Raw genomic sequence first — 23737 nt, 5'->3', positions numbered from 1 at the left:
CTCAGGAAATCAAGAGTCTCTGTGCTGAACACATGTGCATTCGATGCTTTTTGTCAGTGCTTATGTTGTGCTTTCTGCGATAGTGTCACTTTTGAAAATATTGTTTGCGGTGAGGATTCCAACAACCTCCTCCAACTTGTGAAATCCATCACCACAAAGGGTCTGAATGCACAGGCCTACATACAGAGGGCAGAGCTGGTGAGTGGAATATTCAAAGCTGTCCGATTGAAATCTGGTGCTCTTCAAATCGATGCACAGTGCCACATCTCCACTATCATAGGAAAGTCAATGATAAAACATGCGTGTGTTTCCCTCACAAAACAGTGCTCCTCTCAGTATTGTGGTCTCAGCAAACAAGTCACAAGGGAAATTTCATTAGTTTGTACTTCTGTTGCTGTACTACAGGCTTCTGGCATGGCTCATCTTCAGACCGCGGTAGAAGAAGGCCTTAACCTTCCGGAGTCCCCCTGCCTCAGGCCAATCCAAAGTCCGTCACAGTGTCCCTCTGCATTCAAGACAGGTGCCACAGGGAAAGAGCTCTGTGCAGGAAAAGTCTCTCACAGTTACAGTCTGGGAGAACTTCTGTGGGTTGACACTGACCTGGAAAGCAACTCCACTGAATTTGCTTTGCGTGAATTTCCCTCTAATTTGATGCTCCAAGGAGAGAGATTTACTTTAAGGGCAGTCATTGCTTTCAGAGGAGGCTTAACCCAGGATGCTCTTGGACATTATGTGGCCTACTGCAGGAGGTCTCCATGTGTCTGGGAGATGTATGACGACCTGAGAAGTGGAGTAACAGGAGCGTCAGAAAAAAACAAAATATGCCCACATGCTGTATTATACACAAAAGACTAATTTCATTATTTAAAATTACTTTCACAAGTACACGTATTTTTGTTGTATGCCACACAACCTTGTTTTCCGATTCCTGTTTGGAGAAGAAGTATCTGCTTTTTTTGAAGTCAGGCTTGATGATGTTTGCACTCAAGTCTATTATTATGTGTGGCATTTTTGGTTTGAATACAGATAGTAGCTTGTCAGTATTAAGTGTTTTTAAGTTTAAGTTTTAAAGGTCCATTATTTGTGTTAATGGATGTTCAATAGTACACAGCAATTCAAAAGTAAAATCACTTTACTTGGCTTAATTTCGAATTCATTGAGTCATGAGTTTCCACATACATTATAGTTGGAAAACATTAGGCTTTAATGTTTCTGAAAGAAGTCTCTTCTGCTCACCAAGTCTGTATTTATTAGATCACAAATACAGTGAAAACTTTAAATCAGCTGTGAATATATAGTTAAGTGTAATTTATTCCCGTGATCAAAGCTGAATGTATCATTATTACTCCAGTCTTCAGTGTCACATGAATCTAATGATTTGCTGCTTAAGAAACATTAATTATCATCAATGTTTTTTTTTTTTGTGTGTGGAAACCATGATACACAATACATCAAAGGTTGTATGTATATAAATGGATATTTTTATTCAGCAAGGACACAATAAATCAATCAAAAGAGACAGCAAAGACAATTATACTGATACAAATATTACTATTTAAAATAAATTTGTATAATAATGTATGATAAACGTTATACATACAATGTAATTGTATGTTAAAATAAATAAAAGTTATTTGTATCTTTGATTTATAGACAGGTAAAAAACACAAAAATGTATCAAGGTTTTTACAAAAATATTAAGCATGCAATTTTATTTTTTATTTTTTACATTGATAAAAATAAGAACCATTCTTTATTTTACTATGATTTCTGAAGGGTGATATTAAAGACTGAAGTATGCGGAAATTTGAGCGTTGACATTACATACATAATAATTATTAATTTAAAGTGTAATATTTCACAAAAACTGCCTTTGGTGAGGTTAAGAGACTTGTTTCAAAAATATTTAAAAATCTTATTTCCAAACTTTTGACCGGTTACTTTACTGTATAGGAGATACGCACATATTTAGCCTATTGTATAAACACATTAGCAAACAGATTAACGTTATATGGTGCGTGCATTAGTGACAATGTTAATTTTACCACTGTTATTCACGTAAAAACATGCATTAACAAGTAAAAAACACTTACCTTGGACTGGAGTTTGTTTTACATCCACATCCTGTGATCCGCCGTGTCCGTTAAAAGTTGAAAAATGCACAGTAATGCTACTGTTTAATGTAATTTGGTTTGCCGTTTGAATCAGGCTAACTTGTATTGTTAAAAAAAGAAAGCCACAAAACGAAACTTTTACCGGCACAAACAAGCACAAACGGAGTACAAACGATTGAGACTATTTGCGGTCAACTTGAAGCAGGTCCGGGGGCTGGTGACGTCATCGTCTATAATTCAATGTATATTATTTTAAAAACGAAAGCAGCACAAACGAAACTTTTACCGGCACAAACCAGCACAAACGGAGCACAAACGATTGAGACTATTTGCGGTCAACTTGGAGCAGGTCGGGGGCTGAGTGACCTCAGAATGCAAAGCTTAATATTTTTTTAATATCTTAAAAACGGAGGCAGCACAAATGAAACTTTTACCGGCACAAACCAGCACAAACGGAGCACAAACTAACGAGACTATTTGAAGTGAATTTGGAGCAGGTCGGGGGGCTGGTGACGTCATCGTCTATAATTCAATGTATAATATTTTAAAAACGGAAGCAGCATAAACGAAAATATTACCAGCACAAACCAGCACAAACGGAGCACAAACGATTGAGACTATTTTGGGTGAATTTGGAGCAGGTTGGGGGGCTGGTGACGTCATCGTCCATAATTTAAAAGTCCAATATTTTAAAAACGAAAGCAGCACAAACGAAAATTTTACCGGCACAAACCAGCACAAACGGAGCACAAACGATTGAGACTATTTGGGGTGAATTTGGAGCTTGTGGGGGGCTGAGTGACCTCAGAATGACCTATAAATGTTCTTTTAATATCTTAAAAACCAAAGCAGCACAAACGAAATTTTTTACGGCACAAACCAGCACAAACGGAGCACAAACGATTGAGACTATTTTGCAGAAGTTTTGCGTTGGGTGGGGGGCCAACTTCACGCAGGTCGCCTGGAGGCGTATCGTGTGGGCGGCGCTAAAGAATGACGAATGCGCAAAGCGGTGACGTCCTCAAGCGTGGAGAAACCCTTGCTATCGATCTCAGCTAATAGATATGATCCAGAATCTAATTCGGAGGCTGAAATAGAAACAGCAACAGCAGGACCTCCGTCTCTGTGGTATGTACTGTATTTAGTTGCCTTTCAATATTTGTGTATTTACTCTCAGTTTATGAGGACATGATTCGGTTTATGGACTATTGTATGCGACCAAACCTTAGTAGCAAGCAAAACGGTTTTGCACGTCAGAGTAGTGTAACGTTCGAACAGCAATGAAGTCCGTTAACGCATTTGAATGATGAAGCACGCGATCGTGTCGTTTACTAATGTTTACATACGCGACGATAAGCAACAGCAGAGACATTTGAAGCAGTTTCACTCACCGGCTGCTTCCAAAGCAGGACAGAACCTTTATTGCTGGGATGGCTCCGTCAAAACACACACTTCTTGGAGTGTGGAGATCCACTTTGCGATGCGACTGAAGCATTTCTGCGTTCAAATCGGTTCAAATGCAGCGCTGCCTTCCCGGAATGCTGTGCTGAAGCGTTGAAGTCGCTTAATGTCAAAGTGAAGGAATGAAGTGGAGCGCGGCGCGGACTATAACCAACATTATTACACGGCTCTGTGAAGTACTTGATTCTGATTGGTCAATCGCGCATTCCAGCGGTACGTTATTTCCAGATAACACCCGCTCATACGGGTACTACGAGTTACTTGACCGGTACTACTTCTGTGCTTAACCCTGGTGCCATCTTGTGGCTTAAACAGCCGTGGGTTACAATGGAAGACTTCAAGGCAGGTTTCCTTTATAATGTTTTTAATATAGATATTTTTCTTACACAAACGCATCGATTGGAATCAGAAGGCTCTATTAACCCATCGGAGTCGTGTGGAGTACGTTATTTGACGGACAGCTGCATTTTTATGGACTTCAAACACAACTACAACTAGGCTACTGCTTGGATTAACGTTAGCCTGGACTTTTTAAATATAACTGTATTTGTCTGAAAGAAGAATGTCATATACACCTATAATGACTTGAGGGTGAGTAAATCATAGACTTGGTTTCATTTTTGGGTGAACTAACCCTTTCAGCATTCATTTTCAACATTTAGCAGCAATAGATAAAGGCTTAAAGCAGGTTGGAACTGTTTTTCTTCGCGGAAGATCACTCTGTCGGGGTTTATTCTGCGATAACAACCGGCTGGGTGTACATTATCCCTTACTTAGTGTTCACGGACGACTGGCTCTGCAGCTGAGAGCAGTGTTTACGGCCGTGCATTTCCTCTCTCGCTCTAATCACGCGCGCGCGCACCCTACCGGGAGAAGAGCCCGTACGGCCCATACAAGGACCTTCTGTTCTATTAACGTCAAGTCGACCCATACTCGAAAAAAACTCTCCGAAACTTATGAGAAACCGGAAGGAGTATTTTTAACACAGAAATACTCCATCAAACCTCCAACATTAGTTTTTGAAACTTTGTCTATGTTTAGGATGGGAATCCAAGTCTTTAACAGTGTAAAAAGCTCAGTATGCATGAAACAGCATTTCACCCCCCCTTTAACAGGCAAATACATGTACCTTAAAATAGGAACATAAGGATTGTTTAAACAACCTAAAGGATGTAATGAAGCTAATGTCTGCAGTTAACCAGACTGATCTCATGAAATGGTGTATGTATGACACGCCAATTCGTATGCCATTTTGGCGTGCTATGAAGACGCATAATCACTTTTTAGTGTTTATCAATGCCGTTTCATTCTACCCCCCTACACTGCCCTTACTCTAAACACTTGCACATTATCATTGATACCAGGGACGTGCACAGGGGGGTTGCTCAGGTTGCCCGGGCAACTGCCCATATGCCCTTCTCGACTCACGTTGCCCTTCCGAGGTGGAAAAAAATAAAATAAAAAAATCGTACAATGGATGCAGAATTTCACGTAGACCTAGATATAAAAAAAAATAAAAAATTCGCAAAGCCTCATTCACTTCCATATTCGGGTACCCGTCCGAAAGTGAAAGTCAAGCAATTGCTTGGGGCCCCGAGCTGGCCTGGGGCCTCAAGACAACGACAGGTTAAGAATAAAATGCAACGACAAACTGCTTGAGAGCCCCTTTCATAGTCAATGCAGTAAAGTGCAATGACACTGTTATCGGAATCCCCCTCAAGGGGGCCCTCTCAGTCGTCGCTGACAGCAGCCACCCAACCACGCGATCTCTGCTGCCGGCAAATACAAAACCTCCTCATGAAGCGGAATTATGCTTTAGGAATCCAGAAAAGAAAAAAGAGAAAACACAAGATAGTGGTAAGTGATAAATTACACTATATAAAATAACTCTATTTGTACAAAAATGGGGTAATTTTGCAGCAGGTAGGCTAGCAAAAATATGTTTATGTTAGCTAACGTTACCTGTCTGATGGCAAATGCTGCTTGTAACGAACAGTAAGTGCAACTTTTTTTCCAAACGGACGGAATATGGTTACATTGTAATATGTTTTTTAACGGGATAAGGAAGACGCAGATCTGTTCCAGAATAACTGTTTATCGTATTTAATGACCTAAAATTGCTATAGCTTTGTAATAGGTTTTGATGAAAGTGGCATAGCATGCTATAGGCTACTAACTATTTTTATGCTATGCATAAATAACCTGGAATAGTTAATATAGCATTAATTATTATTATAAACATTATTTAACCAGAAAGAGGCAGAGGAACATGATTTTTTTCCATAAGTTATCTTAATGTGCTAGAGTCGGGATATACTAATAAGTTTATGCAAATATGATATTATTTTTATAAGTTACCAATGGATCTTGAAAAGTTACTTTATTCTGTGTGGAAATTTTTACACTGTTGCATTTTGAAGTAAAGTATCAGGACAACCCACATGTTTTACTGTTACTGTTTATTAAATATTTAACAAGGTATTAGTCATCTGTTGCAACTTTATAATAACCATCCAGATAATGTTTATAGACAGTTTGCAAACCAACTAGTAACCCTTAACAAAGTGTTAGGAATATTTGGTCTGTCTATCTATGTAATGTTTATAGATGTTTTAAAAATGGTTTCTTAAAATTTTACAATTTTTTTTTAATCATTAACCGTTTATCTGTAGAAGGTTAGCCATGTCCATTTTGCTTGGGGTCCCCAAAATCCTTCTAACCGCCCTGGCTGAGCCTGCATGAGCGGCACTTGAAGGAGATTGTCGCGGTTGTCGAGTGAGACTTAACGTTGTCGGAAAGGTATAACAAACGGACGATCATAAACTGTTGATGGCAGTTAAATTAATATTGTCTTTTTTTATTAGACTATTGATATTGACTGGTTTGAGTTCTTTATTGGTATAGGCAAGGGAAATGGCCTCAAACGCACCATAATGCAGGAAATCACATCTACGAAATAAAAAAAAATTCTTGGGGGAGAAACCCCCAGACCCCACTGCAAAAAAATAGCCCCACCTATTATATTTTTCCTGAGCAGAACATAAATACCACTAGGGGGCATTGAAATAATAATGATAATGGCAATAACAATAATATGTAAGTGGACAGATGATGGGGGGGGGGGGGGGGGTGCCCTTTTTTAGGTCAGAGCAACTGCCCCTCAAAAATCCTGTGCACGTCCCTGATTGATACTATCATTGTTGTTCACTGGTGTTTAAGTTAATTAGGCTTATATTTATTTACAAAACAAATTCTGGAAATGTTGGGATGTTTTTATTTTTTTATTTTAATAAAATGAAAACTAAAAGACTTTCAAATCACATGAGCCAATTATTATTTTCACCTTAGAATATAGATAACATCAATGTTTAAACAAAGAAACATTACATTTTTGTAAACTAATTGAGCTCATTTCAAATATGATGCCTGCTACAGGTCTCATAAAAGTTTAGACGGGGGCATGTGTAGCATCTCCCCTTCCTTTCAAAACAGTTTGGAGTTGTCTGGGCATCAAGGTTATGAGTTTCTGGAGTGTTGGTGTTGGAATTTGGGTCCATTCTTGCCTGATATAGGTGTCCAGCTACTCAAGTTTATGGTCGTCTTTGACATATTTTTTTGTATACTTATGCACCAAAAGGTTTCTACAGGTGAAAGATTAGGCCAATTCAGCACCCAGACTCTTCTACGACGAAGCCATGCTGTTGTAATAGCTGTAGTATGTGTATGTTTGTGATTACCTACAAGAATGTCAAATTTGGACTCATCTGACCATAGAACATTTTTCCACTTTGAAATAGTTCGTTTTAAATGAGTCTTGGCCCACAGGACATGATGCCGCTTCTGGACCATGTTCACATATGGCTTACTTTTTGCATGATAGAGCTTTAGTTGGCATCTGCAGATATTTTGCAGACTGTGTTTACTGACAGTGGTTTCTGGAAGTATTCCTGGGCCCATTTAGTAATGTCATTGACACAATCAGGGCAATGAGTGATGCATTACTGTCTGAGGGCCTGAAGACCACGGGCATCCACTACAGTTCTTCGGCCTTGTCCAGATTTCTCCAGTTTCTCTGAATCGTTTGATGATTTTATGCACTGTAGATGATGAGATTTGCAAAACTTTTGCAATTTGACCTTGAACATTGGCCCATGTTCCATTGACCTGGAACATTGTTTTTAAAGTATTTCCACAATCTTTTTACACACGCTTTCACAGGCCTGTAATAAGCTAAAATCTATAAGCTTACGTATATTTGCATTAACAGAGCCGTTTCCAGGATATATATGTAACAAACATAGTTTAGGGTCCAAAGGGATATTCTCTCCAGTCATTTCAGAAATCCCATCCAAAACCTCATTCCAGAACACCTGTAACTCTTTACACTGCCACATACAATGAAACAATGTACCAGTTTCATCATTACATTTTATACAATTGTCTGGTATGTTAGAATTGATTCAATGGAGTTTAACTGGGGTAATATATGTCCTAAACATCCATTTATATTGTAGTAATCTACATTTAGTATTGATGGATTGGGTTTGAGCTAAGAGTGCTCCCATTCCCCCACAGTGATCTCCACCTGGAGATCTCTTTTCCATGCTGATAGGTATGACTGGGAGCTCTCCTTTGATCCAGACAATAATGTCTTATAAAACATAGAAAGTATTCCTCTATCATTCATATGATTCAGTGCAATTTTTCCTAAAGTAGAGAGTTGGGGTTCTGAATATGTTTTAATTTTGGAATATATGTAACTCCTAATTTGAAGATATTTAAAGAAATTATTTTGCGGAATTGTATATTTTGTGACCAACTGTTGGAAGGACATGAGTGTACCTCCTACATATACATTTTTTAAACCCCATATCGTTTCTTCCAGGCATAAATTCGTTGTTGCCCCATATTGGTGAAAAGGGAGAGATAGATATTGTTTCCTCCAAAAAAGAATGGGCCTCATGCCAAACTGATATAGTATTTCTGAGAAAGGGGTTAAGAGTGGACTTTTTAAGTATTTTAATTTGTGCTGAGTATATGTATGACTGTAAAGGGAGTGGTAGTTCATCTTTCTCAATATCAATCCAAGCAGGGTGGTCTGCTGCGGAAAAGTAGAATATTGCTGTTCGAAGTTGTGCCGCCCAGTAGTGTAATTTTATATTTGGTATTTGAAGCCCTCCTCGATCATATGGCAGGTAGAGAAGGGATAAACATAGTCGAGGATGCCTATTATTCCATATGAATCTTGTAAAGGCTTTAGTGAACGTGGAGAAGAAAGCAGCAGGTAGTGGTAGAGGTATAAAAATTTGGGTAAGACTGACATTTTGATTACACTTATACGTCCTATTAAGGAAATGGGCATTGCACTCCATTTATCTAAAGATTCCATGACTCTTTTTAATAGCGGGTCATTATTTGAAGGGACTATATCTTCTATATTAGGTGTTATTTTAATCCCTAAATAAGTGAAACCATCCGTTGCATTCTTAAATTGTGTATAATCTACAGAGGTTTTCCTCTCCTGTTCATTTAGTAATAACAGGATACTTTTATTTTTATTGACTTTATAACCAGAGAATCTTCCAAATTTTCCCAGTAGATTGACCAGTGCAGGGATAGAGTTCTTTAAATTGGTTAGAAATAAAAATGTCATCGGGGAATAGGGATATGCGATGTTCCCTTTCTTCTATCTTCACACCTTTTATATCCAGACCTTTTCTAATAATCATAGCCAGGGGTTCGATGGCACACAAAAACAACAAAGGGGACAATGGGCATCCCTGTCTAGTGCCTCTAGTCAAATTAAATAATTTTGAGATATTACTGTTTGTTATAACTTGGGCTAATGGGTTATTGTACAGTAGTTTAAGCCGTTTTAAATATTCTATTCCCAATCCATATCTTTTGAGTGTTTCAAATAGGTAACTCCATTCAATCCTGTCAAACGCCTTTTCAGCATCTAAGGACAGGATTGAATGGTCTTTGGCGTTATGTTTTTTATATAATATGTTTAAAACTCTACCAGTATTATTAAAAGCTTGCCTACCAGCAACAAATCCATTTTGATCATCTAGGATCAATTTGGGTATATGAGTTTCAATTCTTCTTGCTAAAACCTTGCATAGAATTTTTGTGTCACATGACATCAGTGAGATGGGTCGATAGGATGCCCTATCTGTTGGGATTTTGCCCGGTTTTAAAGCAAGGGTAATTAATGCAGACCTTAAAGAAGGGGGCAGTATTCCTGTTTCATATGATTCTTTAAACACTTCAAGTAGATGAGGCAGCAGTTTAGGAGAAAATGTTTTATAAATCTCTAGCGGCAAGCCATCAGGCCCAGGTGCTTTTCCGCTATTCATATTTTGTATTGCTTCCATCAATTCTTCGATAGATAAGTTGTTTTCCCCAGATCTAGTTTAACATCTTCTGCCAGCTGGGACAATTCAATTTCATCAAGAAAATTGTTTTGGTCAACCGAGGTGTCTAAGGATTCAGAGTTATATAGATTTTCATAATATGATTTAAAGGCATTATTCATTTCTATCGGATCAATCAAGGTTTGTCCATTATCTAGTAAAATAGAATTTATAGCTCTATTTGATTGTATCTTTTTTATTCTCCATGCTAATAATTTACCGGGTTTCTCACCCTGATCATAGTAAGACTGATTCAGCCACATCAGGTTTATCGCTATTTTACTACTAGTCAGTTTATTGTATTGCGCTTTTAATGAAAGAAGCTTTTTCTTTTTCTCAGGGTCATCATTTACAAAAAGTTGCAATTCTATTTCTTTGATGTGTTGATCAAGATTTCCTAGCTGTATATAATATTCTTTGGATTTACTCCTTGTGAAACTCATTATTTCCCCTCTTATATAAGCCTTAAAGGCTTCCCATCTTATCGAAGCCCTCGTCTGATTTGTATTGATACTAAAATAATCTATTTTTTTCCCTATAAAATCTATAAACTTTAAGCTTCGGAGCCAACTTGTTTGGAGTCTAAATCTAAATGGTGTAGGACTCAAATTACTTAACTGTATAGTAAATGAAATAGGGGCGTGGTCAGACAATAACATGCTATCATACCAGCATTTTCCTATTTTGGACAGCATGGTACTAGAGACTAAAAAGTAGTCAATCCTAGAATAAGTATTGTAGGTATTTGAAAAACATGAATATTCTCTCTTATTAGAATTAAAATGCCTCCATATCTCAGTTTAAATCTTTTATACACTTTTTAATAATTTTCCTTGATTGTTGATGAGGGCCATCCGTGCCCGTGGAGCGGGATTCAATCCCCTTACATTCCAACTACATATATTTAGCTCTTGCATACTAATTTAAGCATGGTAAATTGAAAAATGAAATACGGGGTTTCTGCATCCAATGATTTGACCGTTTGACTGATTTTGCAGAAAAAAAGAAAAAAAGCATGCAAAGAACCGTGCATTTCCCCAAACGAACTGCACAATAAACCCCCTTTTCCACACTTTGGCTATGGAAAGCAATAGATCCACAATAAGTGGAACAACACAACTAAAGTTTGCAAACCGCGTTTAACTTGCAAAGAAAAAATAACGCTAAGAACAACATGAATTAACCATAGGCACTACCCTTATTAAATTAAATTAAATCCAAAATTCCCAAGTCCCTGACCAGTCAATATAATATCTTAAACTTGTAATATCCAGGTACAGTTTCCACTGCTTTGGCGTGAAGGGCAAATTAGGGTACATGTCAAAAGTTTACCTTTTGTAAATGGAGCATAAGGGATTGGCACATTAGTTAAATTATCAGGTTTTTAACTAAGAGTAGTTAAGAGTATTTTCTATAGAATCTTAAGATAGTACTTGCTTTACTGTTGATGGCTTTACTGTTGGCTTTACTGTTGGCTTTACTGTTGGTGAATCTGACTGTACTGGGTCTGTGCTAGTGCTGGCTGAGGCTGGATGTGGATCATCTGGGTCTGTGCTAGTGCTGGCTGAGGCTGGATGTGGATCATCTGGGTCTGTGCTAGTACTGGCTGAGGCTGGATGTGGATCATCTGGGTCTGTGCTTGTACTGGCAGATGATCCAGCATCTCCTCTACGTACAAACTTAAGCATAGCACTTGCAAATTATAGATACATTTTATAAGCAGCAACAGACCCATTCAAACTTTCTCCCCCAGAATTCCTTTTATACATTTTCAAATAAAATACTATTTATACTATGGCTTGGTTCTTGTAATGTTTAACAAACTAGTGATTCAGATATCAAGAATCTCTGTGAGTGATGACATCATTGTTGATATCAAGAATTGTAATCCCTGATATCAAAAAGACATTGTTACTACAAATTCCATACACCAAAAATTCATATTGTAAATAGTGAACATTTATTTATTGACATTAAAAATGCATAAATTGTGAATAAATAAAAGCTAAATGGCTTGCCATAGGATGCTAATGTGTTTTATATTATGCATGTTAAAGCAATGTTTGATTTATTGTTATTATTTACTGAGGGATGTGCATCTATATTGACCATGTCCAGCTAATTAAAGCAGCACTAGGTAACTTTTCAACCTTCATAATATATTTTTTAAGACTCTTGTGATGATAAATCGATTTACAATAGGTTGAATGACACGTCTGCCATAGCCTGATGGGGTCTGCATCGTTTTTAATCGTACTTTTAAACTTCGGGTTTCGGGTAGTAACCCGAGAACAAAAAGAACTACACAATTCGACTGCTTTACGCAGGGGCGTAGGAGCGACTTTGACATTGGGGGGGGGACATTTTCGCCACTATGAATCAACGTCCATCCCACCACCATAATAGTAACAGTATAGTGACGTGGTACAAAATGTATAGAATCACAAACAGCAAATAAATAAACAAAATCATCCGTTTATCATCTGTTTAAATCATCTGTTTATTATTACATAAATATTGAAGTTGGGAAACATAAAAGTGTACAAACCCCTCCTGTAATTGCAGGCAGAAAGGAAAGTAGCACTTTAAAAGGCAAATATTTGATTCGTAACCCCCCAAATTGCAATAACATTTTTCCAACAAAATGGATTTCATTAATTTAGTAGTCAGTATTTTTAATTAGTTTTATTCTGTTGCATTTTTGTTTGATGCAGTTAGATATAGCATAATTTTACTGGGGCACTCTGCCCCCTTATCTATTATTACATTATATATTACCCATGTGGGGTTCAATATAAGATTTCATGTACAATGTCGCGTTTTCATTGGTCAGTCGTTGAAGCCTATTTCTGATTGGTTGTTGCCGTTTCGACGGCGTTTATGCCGAGAGCAAAGAGAATGAAACCGTAAAGAAGAGTATTTCTCTTCTTGCGAGCGCACGGAACACAGTCTGTGCACATACAGGCTTAGTTTAAGCGAAGAGGAGAGATTCGAGATTGCACTGGACACGTTTTAAGTGCAGGCATATTCTCTGAGTGAGCCCAGAGAAAATTCTAACAAGAGCAGCGTATCTGAGAGCGCACGCAGAGTTCTCGCGCACGAGCAGGGAGATTGGCGCTCGCACATTACATTCCGCTAGCAGAGAAGAGAGAGATTTGCGCTCACGCATTATATTCCGCGCGCGAGCAGAGAGATTCGCGCTCGCGCACTATATTAATGTACTTTCGCGCTACAATAATGCTCTCTCGACATTTAAAGCCATACTATTACAGTAGACGCCAATGTCATATGCAGTCAGACTGGATATTTATGAAGCATTCAAGGCTTTTTGGTCGGTCGCACACTCTTTTTTTTTGCGCTGGTGTCATGTGCTCTCTGTGTTTTTCTACTGAGTAGTGCTCCATACTATCTACAGCCAGACCGATAAACAAACACTGGAAGTTAACTTCGGGCCAGGCGCGTAACCGTAGCAACGCGCGTGCGTTATGAAGCTGGTGATTTGCGAATGGTGATTATTCAAACATAGCATGAAATCACTCTGGGTTTGACTGGCAAAACCGAATATCTTCTTTGTTGCGCTTTCAAAATAAAGTTCCAAATGTTACAGTTTTTGTCCCTGCGTATAGGGACATAATTTTTGGGTGGGACACATGCAGCATTTTCCAATATTGAGGGGGACACGTCCCCCCCGGTTCCTACGCCAGTGGCTTTACGGCATATACGTCACTTCCACCAACACCCACACTTCCTTACATTCGGGCGTGCGAGCCCAACTTTGTTCGTCGGATAATATAGTCATGTCCGAAGCAGCAGAGACAAATAAGAAAGAAAAGGTTTTGTTGGAGGAAAGCAATAAGAGGAAACGAAAAAGTGATGGGATTAAAGGGAGGACGAGGATCAACATGTGACCAGCGTTTGCTCGTCGGCGTGAGCTGAAGGAGGCGTGCCCGACCGATGCTGTCATGCTTGTTACGGTGAGCTACCACTCAAACATTGAACTGAAGTATCATATAGATTCTGTAATGGTCACCAATAGACTACTATAATGACGCTGGCTTGTAAACGTGAGCATCGTGATTATTTGGCGTTTGAAAAAAATAAAACCCATGAAATTATATTCATATGACATGCTGAAACATGCCACTGACTGTAACGTTACCTGGGATGAAGACATTTCACACGCGACGCCAGAAGAACTCTGAACTCCTCTTGCAGTGTTCAGGGGAACTGTTAGTGCTGCACGACCCGCAGCGCCACTTTTATGAAGTTATTTGGCCCACACCGCACCACTGTATATATTTTTACAACCCGCCCCGCACCCGCGACCATTAAATAGACATACGGGGTCCGCGGGTTATGAGATGACCCGCACATCACTAGTTCAGGGCTATCAGGGTTGTCATGTCAACAACAAAATGCACGCGCGATGGCATCCCCTGTTGTAGGATGACAGATCTTACGACAGTAGTTGAGGACATTATTTTTTCCAAACTGTAGGGGGACCCCGAGAGCAAAAGTAGCCAAGTGCAGCTTTAATATCAACATTTTACATTCAATATAGCCTATAAATCAATAGTCAATCAATGTCAAATTGTCAATACATTGCTTTCCATCTTGCATAATTTGTGCAGTAGTTAAGAGTTGTAACTAAACATTGACTAAGATTAGATAATCATTGTCTTGTTTTAAAAGTATGTAGCCTATGTGCACTTATGATGAGGAGGAGGACTATCCTGCCCATATATTGTTCTGTCGGTCTGGTATCCACACAGATATTTCTGCTGGAAAATACACATTTCATTTCGTGCACGCGCATATGAACGCATGTTCATGAGCGACGCAGATATTTTCTGAGCTGCAGTAAACAAACACCGTTGCCGTTTATCAAAAAACAAAAAAACAAACAAAAACCTTAATTTTATTTCTGAGGCACAAAGACACAGAACAAAGCCCGGAAAGCGGCTGGCATTATAGCTAGCAAGACAGACCAAGAGATGGAAAGCCTGCCTGTCCAGCTTAGCAAGACAACAGAAGAGATGCACATCAACTTAACTTTTGGGTAGGTACTGTTATTTGCTGACATCAAACTTGGAGAGGAGTGAACACAAGTTTACCTGATTGCTGTTCCTGCAATTCACTCTCATGGTGTTTTTTCCCTCTTTTCATGACCAGAAGGCTAATTCCGCTTAATTTTATCATCAGTGTTTACAACATTGATTGACGTGTTTTGACACGAGGGGGAGGCGGGCCTTGAGTAAATTGCGGGGCCCTACGCAGCTTGCGTAGTGAGCGTTAGGGCTGTTCGGCTCTGCGAATGTCTCTAGATCGCAGCTGGGATTTTACGCCATCGAAGCATCGCTGGCGGGTTTCTGCTGACAAATCTGGAAACAGGCTGATCCGATGGTCTCTGTAATGTAACTCCTTTAATTTCCTAGCTGCCCTCAGTGCATTTTCACGGTCTTTGTAGTTAAGGAATTTCATTACTATTGTTCTGGGAACAGAAGGACGATTTGGGTTGATCTGGCCAACCCGATGTGCCCGTTCAATGATTGGAGCCGCGGTAAAACAGTCAGTCAAAACTTTGTGAAGCCATTCCTCCAGGAAAGTACACACATCCGATCCCTCAGTTTTTTCAGGTAGGCCCACCAATCTAAAGTTTGAGCGGCGTCCCCGATCTTCCAGATCCTGGATCTTGTTGGATAGCGTCTCGACCGTTTGTTCTAGTTTTTTAGTTTTCTGTCGGAGTGTATTAACATCCTCCTCTGTTTGCGAGATCCTTTCTTCTGCTTCTCCGATTCTCTTGGAATGTGACAGCAGTTCTGTTTTAAACCCGTTTATGGCTTCTAGATATCGGATGATTGCTTGGTCATGTCGTTTCTCAATGACTGGATGGCCGAGAGAATAGAGTTTGTAGCCTCGTTTCCATCAGCATCGCTCTGCTCGTTAACCGCTAGTTTGTTAGCTTGATCCATGTTGTCAGAGCTAGTTTGAGGCTGAGATTTCGGTTGCTGTCCCGGTTTTATATTTTTTGGTGGCATGGTCACTTGCGAAGACCTTTTGCTTTTAGTTTTTATCGTTTGTGGGTAAGCCTTGGTCGGTTTTATAGAGTTATTTCAGGAAAATTAGCATCAGCTTAAATCGACGTGACCTACCAGTTGCGCGCCATAACCGGAAGTGCACTTAAGAGCGGTTAGAATGAGTACCTCAAGCAAGACTTCTTGGTAAACAGGGGGGCTATGAGGAGTTGACTTTACGCTGCGACACAATATAACCTCTTAGACTGTGTAGGGTCAGTCCTTGCGCAGATGCAGGATGGGAAGGAATGCGTAATTTCATTTCATTAAGCATCAGTGTATAGAAAAGGCTGTGTGAATATAGTGTGAGTGACAATGGGAGGGCTAGTGAGGGGATGCTTCAGTGATCTTAAAGCCTCCTTGCATTCACTCGACCATTTGAAGACAGCACCTTTTTGAGTCAGAGCATATATAGGGGTGTAGCAATTATAGTAAAATTTCTGACAAACCTCCTATAATAGTGGCACAAACTGACAAATGTTCTCACCTCTGTGACAGTCCTGGGGTTAGGCCATGACCAGACAATGTCCAGATTCTTTTTATCAGGCTGGAGACCCCTGACTGGATACAACATGACCCAAGTAACACTGCAAGAAAAATGACACTTACTACCTTTTATTTTTTTAGACCTGCTGAATGGATTTGACAGAAAACCTTTTTAAGACTGTCAAGATGTTCCCTGAAAGTCTGACTGAACACCAGCACATCATCAAGGTAAACAAGACAAACCTTCCAACTAAGTCCAGGAAGCACCAGCTCCATTAGTAATTGGAAAGTTGAAGGAACATACATAAGACCCATCGGCATAACCTTGAAATTGTATAATACACTGCTTGTTTTGAATGCAGTTTTCTCACTATCATTAGAGTCTAGCTCAACTTGCCAGTATTCAGTGGACAAATCCGTTGTGCTAATGCAGCATGCAGCTGCCAAGATGTCTAAAGTGTCTGATGGTCAGGGTAAGGGGTATGACTGCATTAAGCTTTCTAAAATCATTGCAAATCTGTAACTACCATCTCTCCTTTTCACTACGATGAAAGGGGAAGCCCAGGGGCTGCAACTTTACTTAATGACATCATGAGAAAGGAGTTGCTGAACTTGCCTGTCCTCAGCTCTCAGCTCGAATGTGTGGAGATGTTCTGTAAGCCCTCTGTTTGATTGGCTGTACATCCCCAGTATGGATGGTATGCTTAACCAAATCTGTACAACCATAAACATAATCATTTACACTGAAAACATCTGAATATTTGAAAATCAGAGTCTAGCTGAGTCTGCTGTTCTCGATCTAATGCAGACTGACTGAGACTGACTTCTTCCTTTGGGTTTTGGGCTGGGCTCAACTTGTGTCTTTATCTGAGCTAATGTGGGTTCCAACATCGTGTATTTTTTCACATGGTTGAGAGTAGGGATGGACCGAATCCAGGATTCGGGTTCGGATTCTGCCAAATATTGGGCTTTTTGACTGGGTTCGGTTTCTGCCGAACCTTAGAATTTTTTTCCGCCAAACTGAACCCGCTTACACAACGCGATACTGGTCGATGATGCCACGGTTGATTATGGCAACGTGTTTACTAGGTGGACCGTTCGAATGCAGTAGGCTGAGAGAAAGTGAAAATGGAACTTTGATCAGAAAATGTGTTGTTTGGCAGTACTTTCAGTCACAAGAAGGTAATTCAAGTCGAGCTATATGTTCAATTTGCAATGCCGATTTGTCTCGTGGTGGCAAGAACCCTAAACAATAGCCGCTGGATTTCCGGTTCGTGAACGAATCGTTCTTTTTAACCGGATCTTTTTAGTGATCCGGTCGAACCAGTTCACCAAATCGGACTGAATCGTTCTAAACGGTTCGCGTCTCAAATCAGCGCTGATCCCACAAATTACTATAGTTACTCACTTTCTGACATGAGTGTCAGTCCCTCAGACTAGAAATAAACTAATACCTTGAAGTATATGTTGTAACTCCAACAGTTCACTGAACTGAGATATGTTTTGCTGTGAGAACCGATGAGCTGAGATACTGCATGATAGCGTTGTCTTGTACCGAACTGTTTCTCTCGGAGTGGAAGAAACCACTGCTGTTTCTCTCGGAAAACTGATGCTGATAATATATGAGCACGGGTGAACCAAGGATTTGTGTAAGTTTATGTTATGTACATTTATTTAATCTGTGTAAAACATCAGTGTTTGCACGACAGTGGCTGTATTGAGTGCTTTTGCAAAACATGAATTAAAAAAATGTATCCAAGATGATGATGATGACAATAATAATTATTACTATACTAAGTTTTGATTACAAATACTTTATATGAATGTGTTTGAATGTATTTTCATCCGCCGGGATGATAGAAATGACGTCATTACGTAAGGACGTAAAAGAAGCGGTGATCCGTTTTTTTAACCGGTTCATTGAAACGAACTGTCCGAAAGAACCGTTTCGCGGAAAAGGACCGAACTTCCCATCCGAGAGAATAAGAGTTGTGCATGAAGGAATCTACTGACAGCAATACGGCACAGTCATCCTGGCATAATGTTGCCCTTTTTTAAATTAAAATTCAATTAAAAATACACTGCTGTGGACGTTGTTTATGTCATTAATGTGTTTACTTTGATAATGGACTGAGGATGGGAGTTGGATTCGGTATTCGGTTTCGGATTCGGCAGAATCTTAACCAGTGGATTCGGTATTCGGCCAAACCTCAAAAATCTGGATTCGGTGCATCACTAGTTGAGAGACTAAAGATTGGAACTCACCTAGCCTTGTGCCACAGGGAACATGACAATCCTCACTTGTCAGATTCATAGCTCGAATACAAGTTACTCCTGCCTTTACAGAGGTTACTGTACGTGCCACAAAAAGACCTGGTACTGTCTGCAGGTCTAAAAGTTCAACATAATTGCATGTGAACTCCTTTGCCCCAAACTTGGGCTGAATTTTTGCCAAAACATTAATCTGTGAATTGGCAGGGATATGGACATGCTCCAAAGTCACAGCACTGCTCCTAATAGAGAATATGTCTAGCTAACACAAGAGAGGGACAGTCCAGTTCCACAATTTTAAATGATTCTCTCTGAGGGTAATTGCAACTTGATGTTTGCTAAGAAAATCCCACTCAGGCTGTGTTGCATTCCTAATCACCTGAACATCATGTGAGAACACTTCCTCACCAAGCCTAATAGTAACATACCAAGACTATCAATATAGTCACCAGTCTTGTAACCCTTATTTTCTGCTGTGAACACTCCGGTCTCTTTGCCATAGATAGCATCAATAAAACACGGTTTCAATGGTGATAATTCACGTTTCTTTAATTAGAAGTAACAGCATGAACTGACGCCTAAGGCCCTGTCCCAAATGGCACACTTCATGTTCCCTTTCGGTCTTGTGGACTTACAATAACCATAGCGGGCGCGTGTCCGTTAAGTCCTCGAGACCGTACAGTGTCCCATTCGTCATTTAAGCTTAAGCCTAGTTCAGACTGCACGATTTTCAAACTCGTTGGGTCACTGCTCTTTTCACACTGCATGACTATCTGGGGTATCATTCAGTCACTGCTGTGTTCACACTGCACGATGGTTTGACGACAGAGGAGTTCACACTGCATGACTGAACAAGAGGAAGAATCGCCGACAACTCTCTCTCTTTCTCTCCGCTGCGCAAACTACGTTTCCCAACTACACGTGCAATGTGACAAGTAAACAACGCGAGATCACACATGCGTCAGACTGGAGTTCTCACGCAAGACTAGGAATTGTTATTAAAAATAATAAACTGCACAAAGTCTGCTTCAAATTGTATGTGCACTGATTTGTGGATAAAAAGAAAAAAGATTATGGCAGAAGAAATTGTTGGAGAGATAGAGGGAGCCATGATTGTGTTCTGCAAAGACAGTTTGAAGTAAATAAATATTTTTGTAGTGCTGCTGCTGTGGCTGGATGTGCAAATGTTTGGGCTTTGTTTCTGTTTGATAGAATTTTAAATATATCTATTAAAATACTGATATTCTGCTCTATAACTCCTCCCTGAACCTCCTGCTGCCCTGTATCTCACTCTTTCATTGGCTGTCGGTCATCAGGATGTAATTTTCAGTCAGAATGCAGTTCATACAGCAGGAGTTTCAATCGCCGACAGCTCCAGATATTTAGCATGCCAAATATCTCACGGGTGTCGGCGACTCTTTCTGATCTCGTCTTTGATTATTCACACTGCGTGATTGTCACTCGCGTGCACGAGCACCGATTTGCCTAGGATCTCGGGCATTTGTCGGCGATTTCACAAAACCTGTCGGCGACTCAAAATCGGGGCAAAAATTGGGCAGTGTGAACTTGGGCAGTGTGAAAATTTGGGCAGCTCGTGAGCACCCCCTCTGCGGCTGCTATGCGCCCTCGATGCGCACTTCAGCTGAGCCCGCAAGTTTGCGATCTACGCAGAGGACTTCTACCCGGCAGTCAAAGCGGCATTACGTCGTGAAATTGCAGAAGACCGTGAGGGTTTAGGGTGCCATTCGGGACAGGGCCTAAAGCCTAGTTCAGACTGCACGATTTTCAAACTCATCGGGTCACTGCTCTATTCACACTGCATGACTATCTGGGGTATCATTCAGTCACTGCTGTGTTCACACTGCACGATGGTTTGACGACAGAGGAGTTCACACTGCATGACTGAACAAGAGGAAGAATCGCCGACAACTCTCTCGCTCTTCGGTGTGCAAACTACGTTTCCCAAACACACGTGCGATGTGACAAGTAAACAACGCGAGATCACACGTGCGTCAGACCGGAGTTCTCGCGCGAGACTTGGAATTGTTATTAAAAATGATAAACTGCACAAAGTTTGCTTCAAATTGTATGTGCGCTGATTTGTGGAGAAAAAGAAAAAAGATTATGGCGGAAGAAATTGTTGGAGAGAGAGGGAGCCAGGATTTTGTTCTGCAAAGACAGTTTGAGGTAAATAAATAATTATTTAATGTGCTGCTGCTGTGGCTGGATGTGCAAATGTTTGGCCTTTGTTTCTGTTTGATAGAATTGTAAATATATCTATTAAAATACTGAAATTCTGCTTTATAACTCCTCCCTGAACCTCCTGCTGCCCTGTATCTCACTCTCTCATTGGCTGTCGGTGTAATTTTTAGTCAGAACGCTGTTCACACAGCAGGAGTTTGAATCGCCGACAGGTCCAGATATTTAGCATGCCAAATATCTCACCGGCGTCGGCAACTCGTCGGCAATTCTCTCTGATCGCGTCTTTGATCATTCATACTGCGTGATTGTCACTCGCGTGCACGAGCACCGATTTGCCTGTGATCTCGGGCATTTGTCGGCGATTTCACAAAACCTGTCGGCGACTTAAAATCGGGGCAAAAATCGGGCAGTGTGAACTAGGCTTAACTCACTCCTGTACAACTCGCTTCCTCTTTTCTCTTCCCAAGCACGCCCCCTTAAAGGGCCAGAGGCACAAAATAACTTTCTAACATACAGCTCTGAAAAAAATTAAGAGACCACTTTGGTCTCTTAATTAAGAGACAAAACATTGTTTTCTCAAGGTTAAGTGGTCTCTTAATTTTTTCCAGAGCTGTATATATATACATGCAAATGCATGAAAACATTTCTAAATAGATGATTAGTGTCTTAACAACATCCACATCAAAAGTCTTTTTCTTTTCCTTTTTTAAAATAAAACCATGAATTAACAAAACATAAATAATGACTTAAACAAATAAAAAAATGAATTTAGGGTTACAATACCAAAATAAAAATTTAAACATGCCAGCATGTCAGCTCTTACAAAAGCAAGTATACTTCAAGTTCATTTTAAGTATACATTTTATAAAATATATTTTTAGGTATACTTTATGTACAGTAGTAAGTAAACTAATATACTTGTAATACTACTTGTGACTGCATTTGCCCAATTTTTAGTGTATAAAAGTATACTTTAAGTGTAACACTAGTAAACTTTGAGGGCCCATCTAGTTTACAACAACTACAGCCAATGATGGCTGGGTAGAATTGGGTCAATAGCCCCTGTGGCAGGTTGAGCTTTCTTAGCTGGCGAAGGAAGTACAACCTTTTCTGGGCACTTTTTCAATGGACTCAAGTGCTATTGCCAATTTAAAGACAACATCCTTCGAAAGTCACAGACTTTAAAGGCCACACCCTTTGAAGGTCATGAAGTTTGGCTTGAGCGATGTTAAATGGGGATGGTCTAGCCTATTGAGGATTGATCTTGTTGCCTAGCAACTGTGACAGCTGCCATTGATGAGAGACTGTAACATTTGTACTTGAGGTTTTTTTTTAAATATTAAACTGTCTGAAAACAAAATAGGTTTTGCAAGCTGTCTAAATATGTTTACCATGGTCCATTTTTGTATAAAATAAATTGTATAAACGATGTTTATTAACAAAGATTCGGGAGGAGGGCTTTCAGATAATTGACACAGGTGGAGAGCACTCAGCTAATCAACAAGAGGTGTATATATACACGCAGCAGTCTTACCTCTGTTCTGTTGACAGTTTATCAGCATCCCTCCTCCACCCCTTCTCCACATTTTGCTCTTTTAGTTCTAACCACTTACACAAAGGGGGGGTACTATGGGTTCGGGCCAAGTTCGAGCTCGAATCCCTCCCCCGAGGCACTGTATATATACGCATTTATATTACTCTATATAATTATATTTAAGTGTGAACTCGTGAAACTATATATAATTGCATCTTAGTAAGATATAATTAAACATTTGAACCGCTTTAAAGGTTTTAATTTATTTTTAACATTTGTATCAAGTTCGCACAATGAATTCTGGGATAGGCAAGGCCATGACGGATCCATCGGTTGTATCATTTATTTCACGGGAAACAAAGATTGCATTTGGAGGCCACATTTAAAGGAGCCTTCGAACTGGGACAGCCTTTGTCGTGCAGTGGTGACGCAATCAGCCTTCAAATGTGATTGTCCCACTTCAAATCCTGAGAGACTGAGGAACCTGAATGAATCCCACTGCTTCCACATTGCTGTTCATGATGGTGAGTGGGGGAAGTGCTGGGGTTTTCCTTCTGAAGTCTATCACTATCACCTCCACTGTTTGAGCATGTTAAGCTCCAGGCTGTTATGACTGCACCAGACAGCCAGTTGTTCGACCTCTTGTCTGTATGCAGAATGTCACCATCCTTGATGATGCCAATGACTGCGGTAGTGACTGCAAACTTCAGAAGCTTTAGAGGTGCAGTTATTTGTGTACAGTGAGAAGAACCGTGGAGAGGATACAACCTTGAGAAGCACCAGTACTGAGTCCTGGATGTGAGTTTCCCCAGTCTCACTATCTGCTGCCTATCTAATAGAACTCTGGTGATTCACTGACTGGTGACACCCCACTGATTGGGGTGGCCAAAAAAAACGATCACACAGAACGCGTTTTTCAGGTTCGAAAACGCGAGGTGCACTGCACTCCCTTTTTTGGTCGGCGTTTTCTTATTTAAAAATGAGCAGTGCGCTTTAATGTTTCTAGGCAACCCCCGAATCACCTGTACTGTCAGTCAAATCAATGTAACGGTCAACAAAACGGAAGGCCCGCCGCTTCATTCATTCGATTGGACAACAGAACATAAGCGCGATGATGTTGCGCGCTTTTCCGCTCAGAGTTGACTTTTTTTCAACTTCATGCGCTCGGAGCGCTCCTTC

At 40.0% G+C, this 23737-nt stretch overlaps 1 long non-coding RNA gene across 1 annotated transcript in view; it reads left to right on the top strand.

Annotated features, from left to right (window-relative positions):
- Window positions 1-23737, top strand: part of LOC137045208 (uncharacterized) — a 78353-nt gene that overhangs the window by 45629 nt on the left and 8987 nt on the right. Inside the window, exon 2 of the long non-coding RNA XR_010898715.1 lies at window positions 16693-16779. This is a non-coding gene — a long non-coding RNA (uncharacterized lncRNA). The remainder of the gene's footprint in view (window positions 1-16692; window positions 16780-23737) is intronic.

This window comes from Pseudorasbora parva, chromosome 17 (genome assembly GCF_024679245.1).
Source record: "Pseudorasbora parva isolate DD20220531a chromosome 17, ASM2467924v1, whole genome shotgun sequence".
Lineage (NCBI taxonomy): Eukaryota > Metazoa > Chordata > Actinopteri > Cypriniformes > Gobionidae > Pseudorasbora > Pseudorasbora parva.
This window is presented reverse-complemented; position numbering and strand designations above follow the sequence as displayed.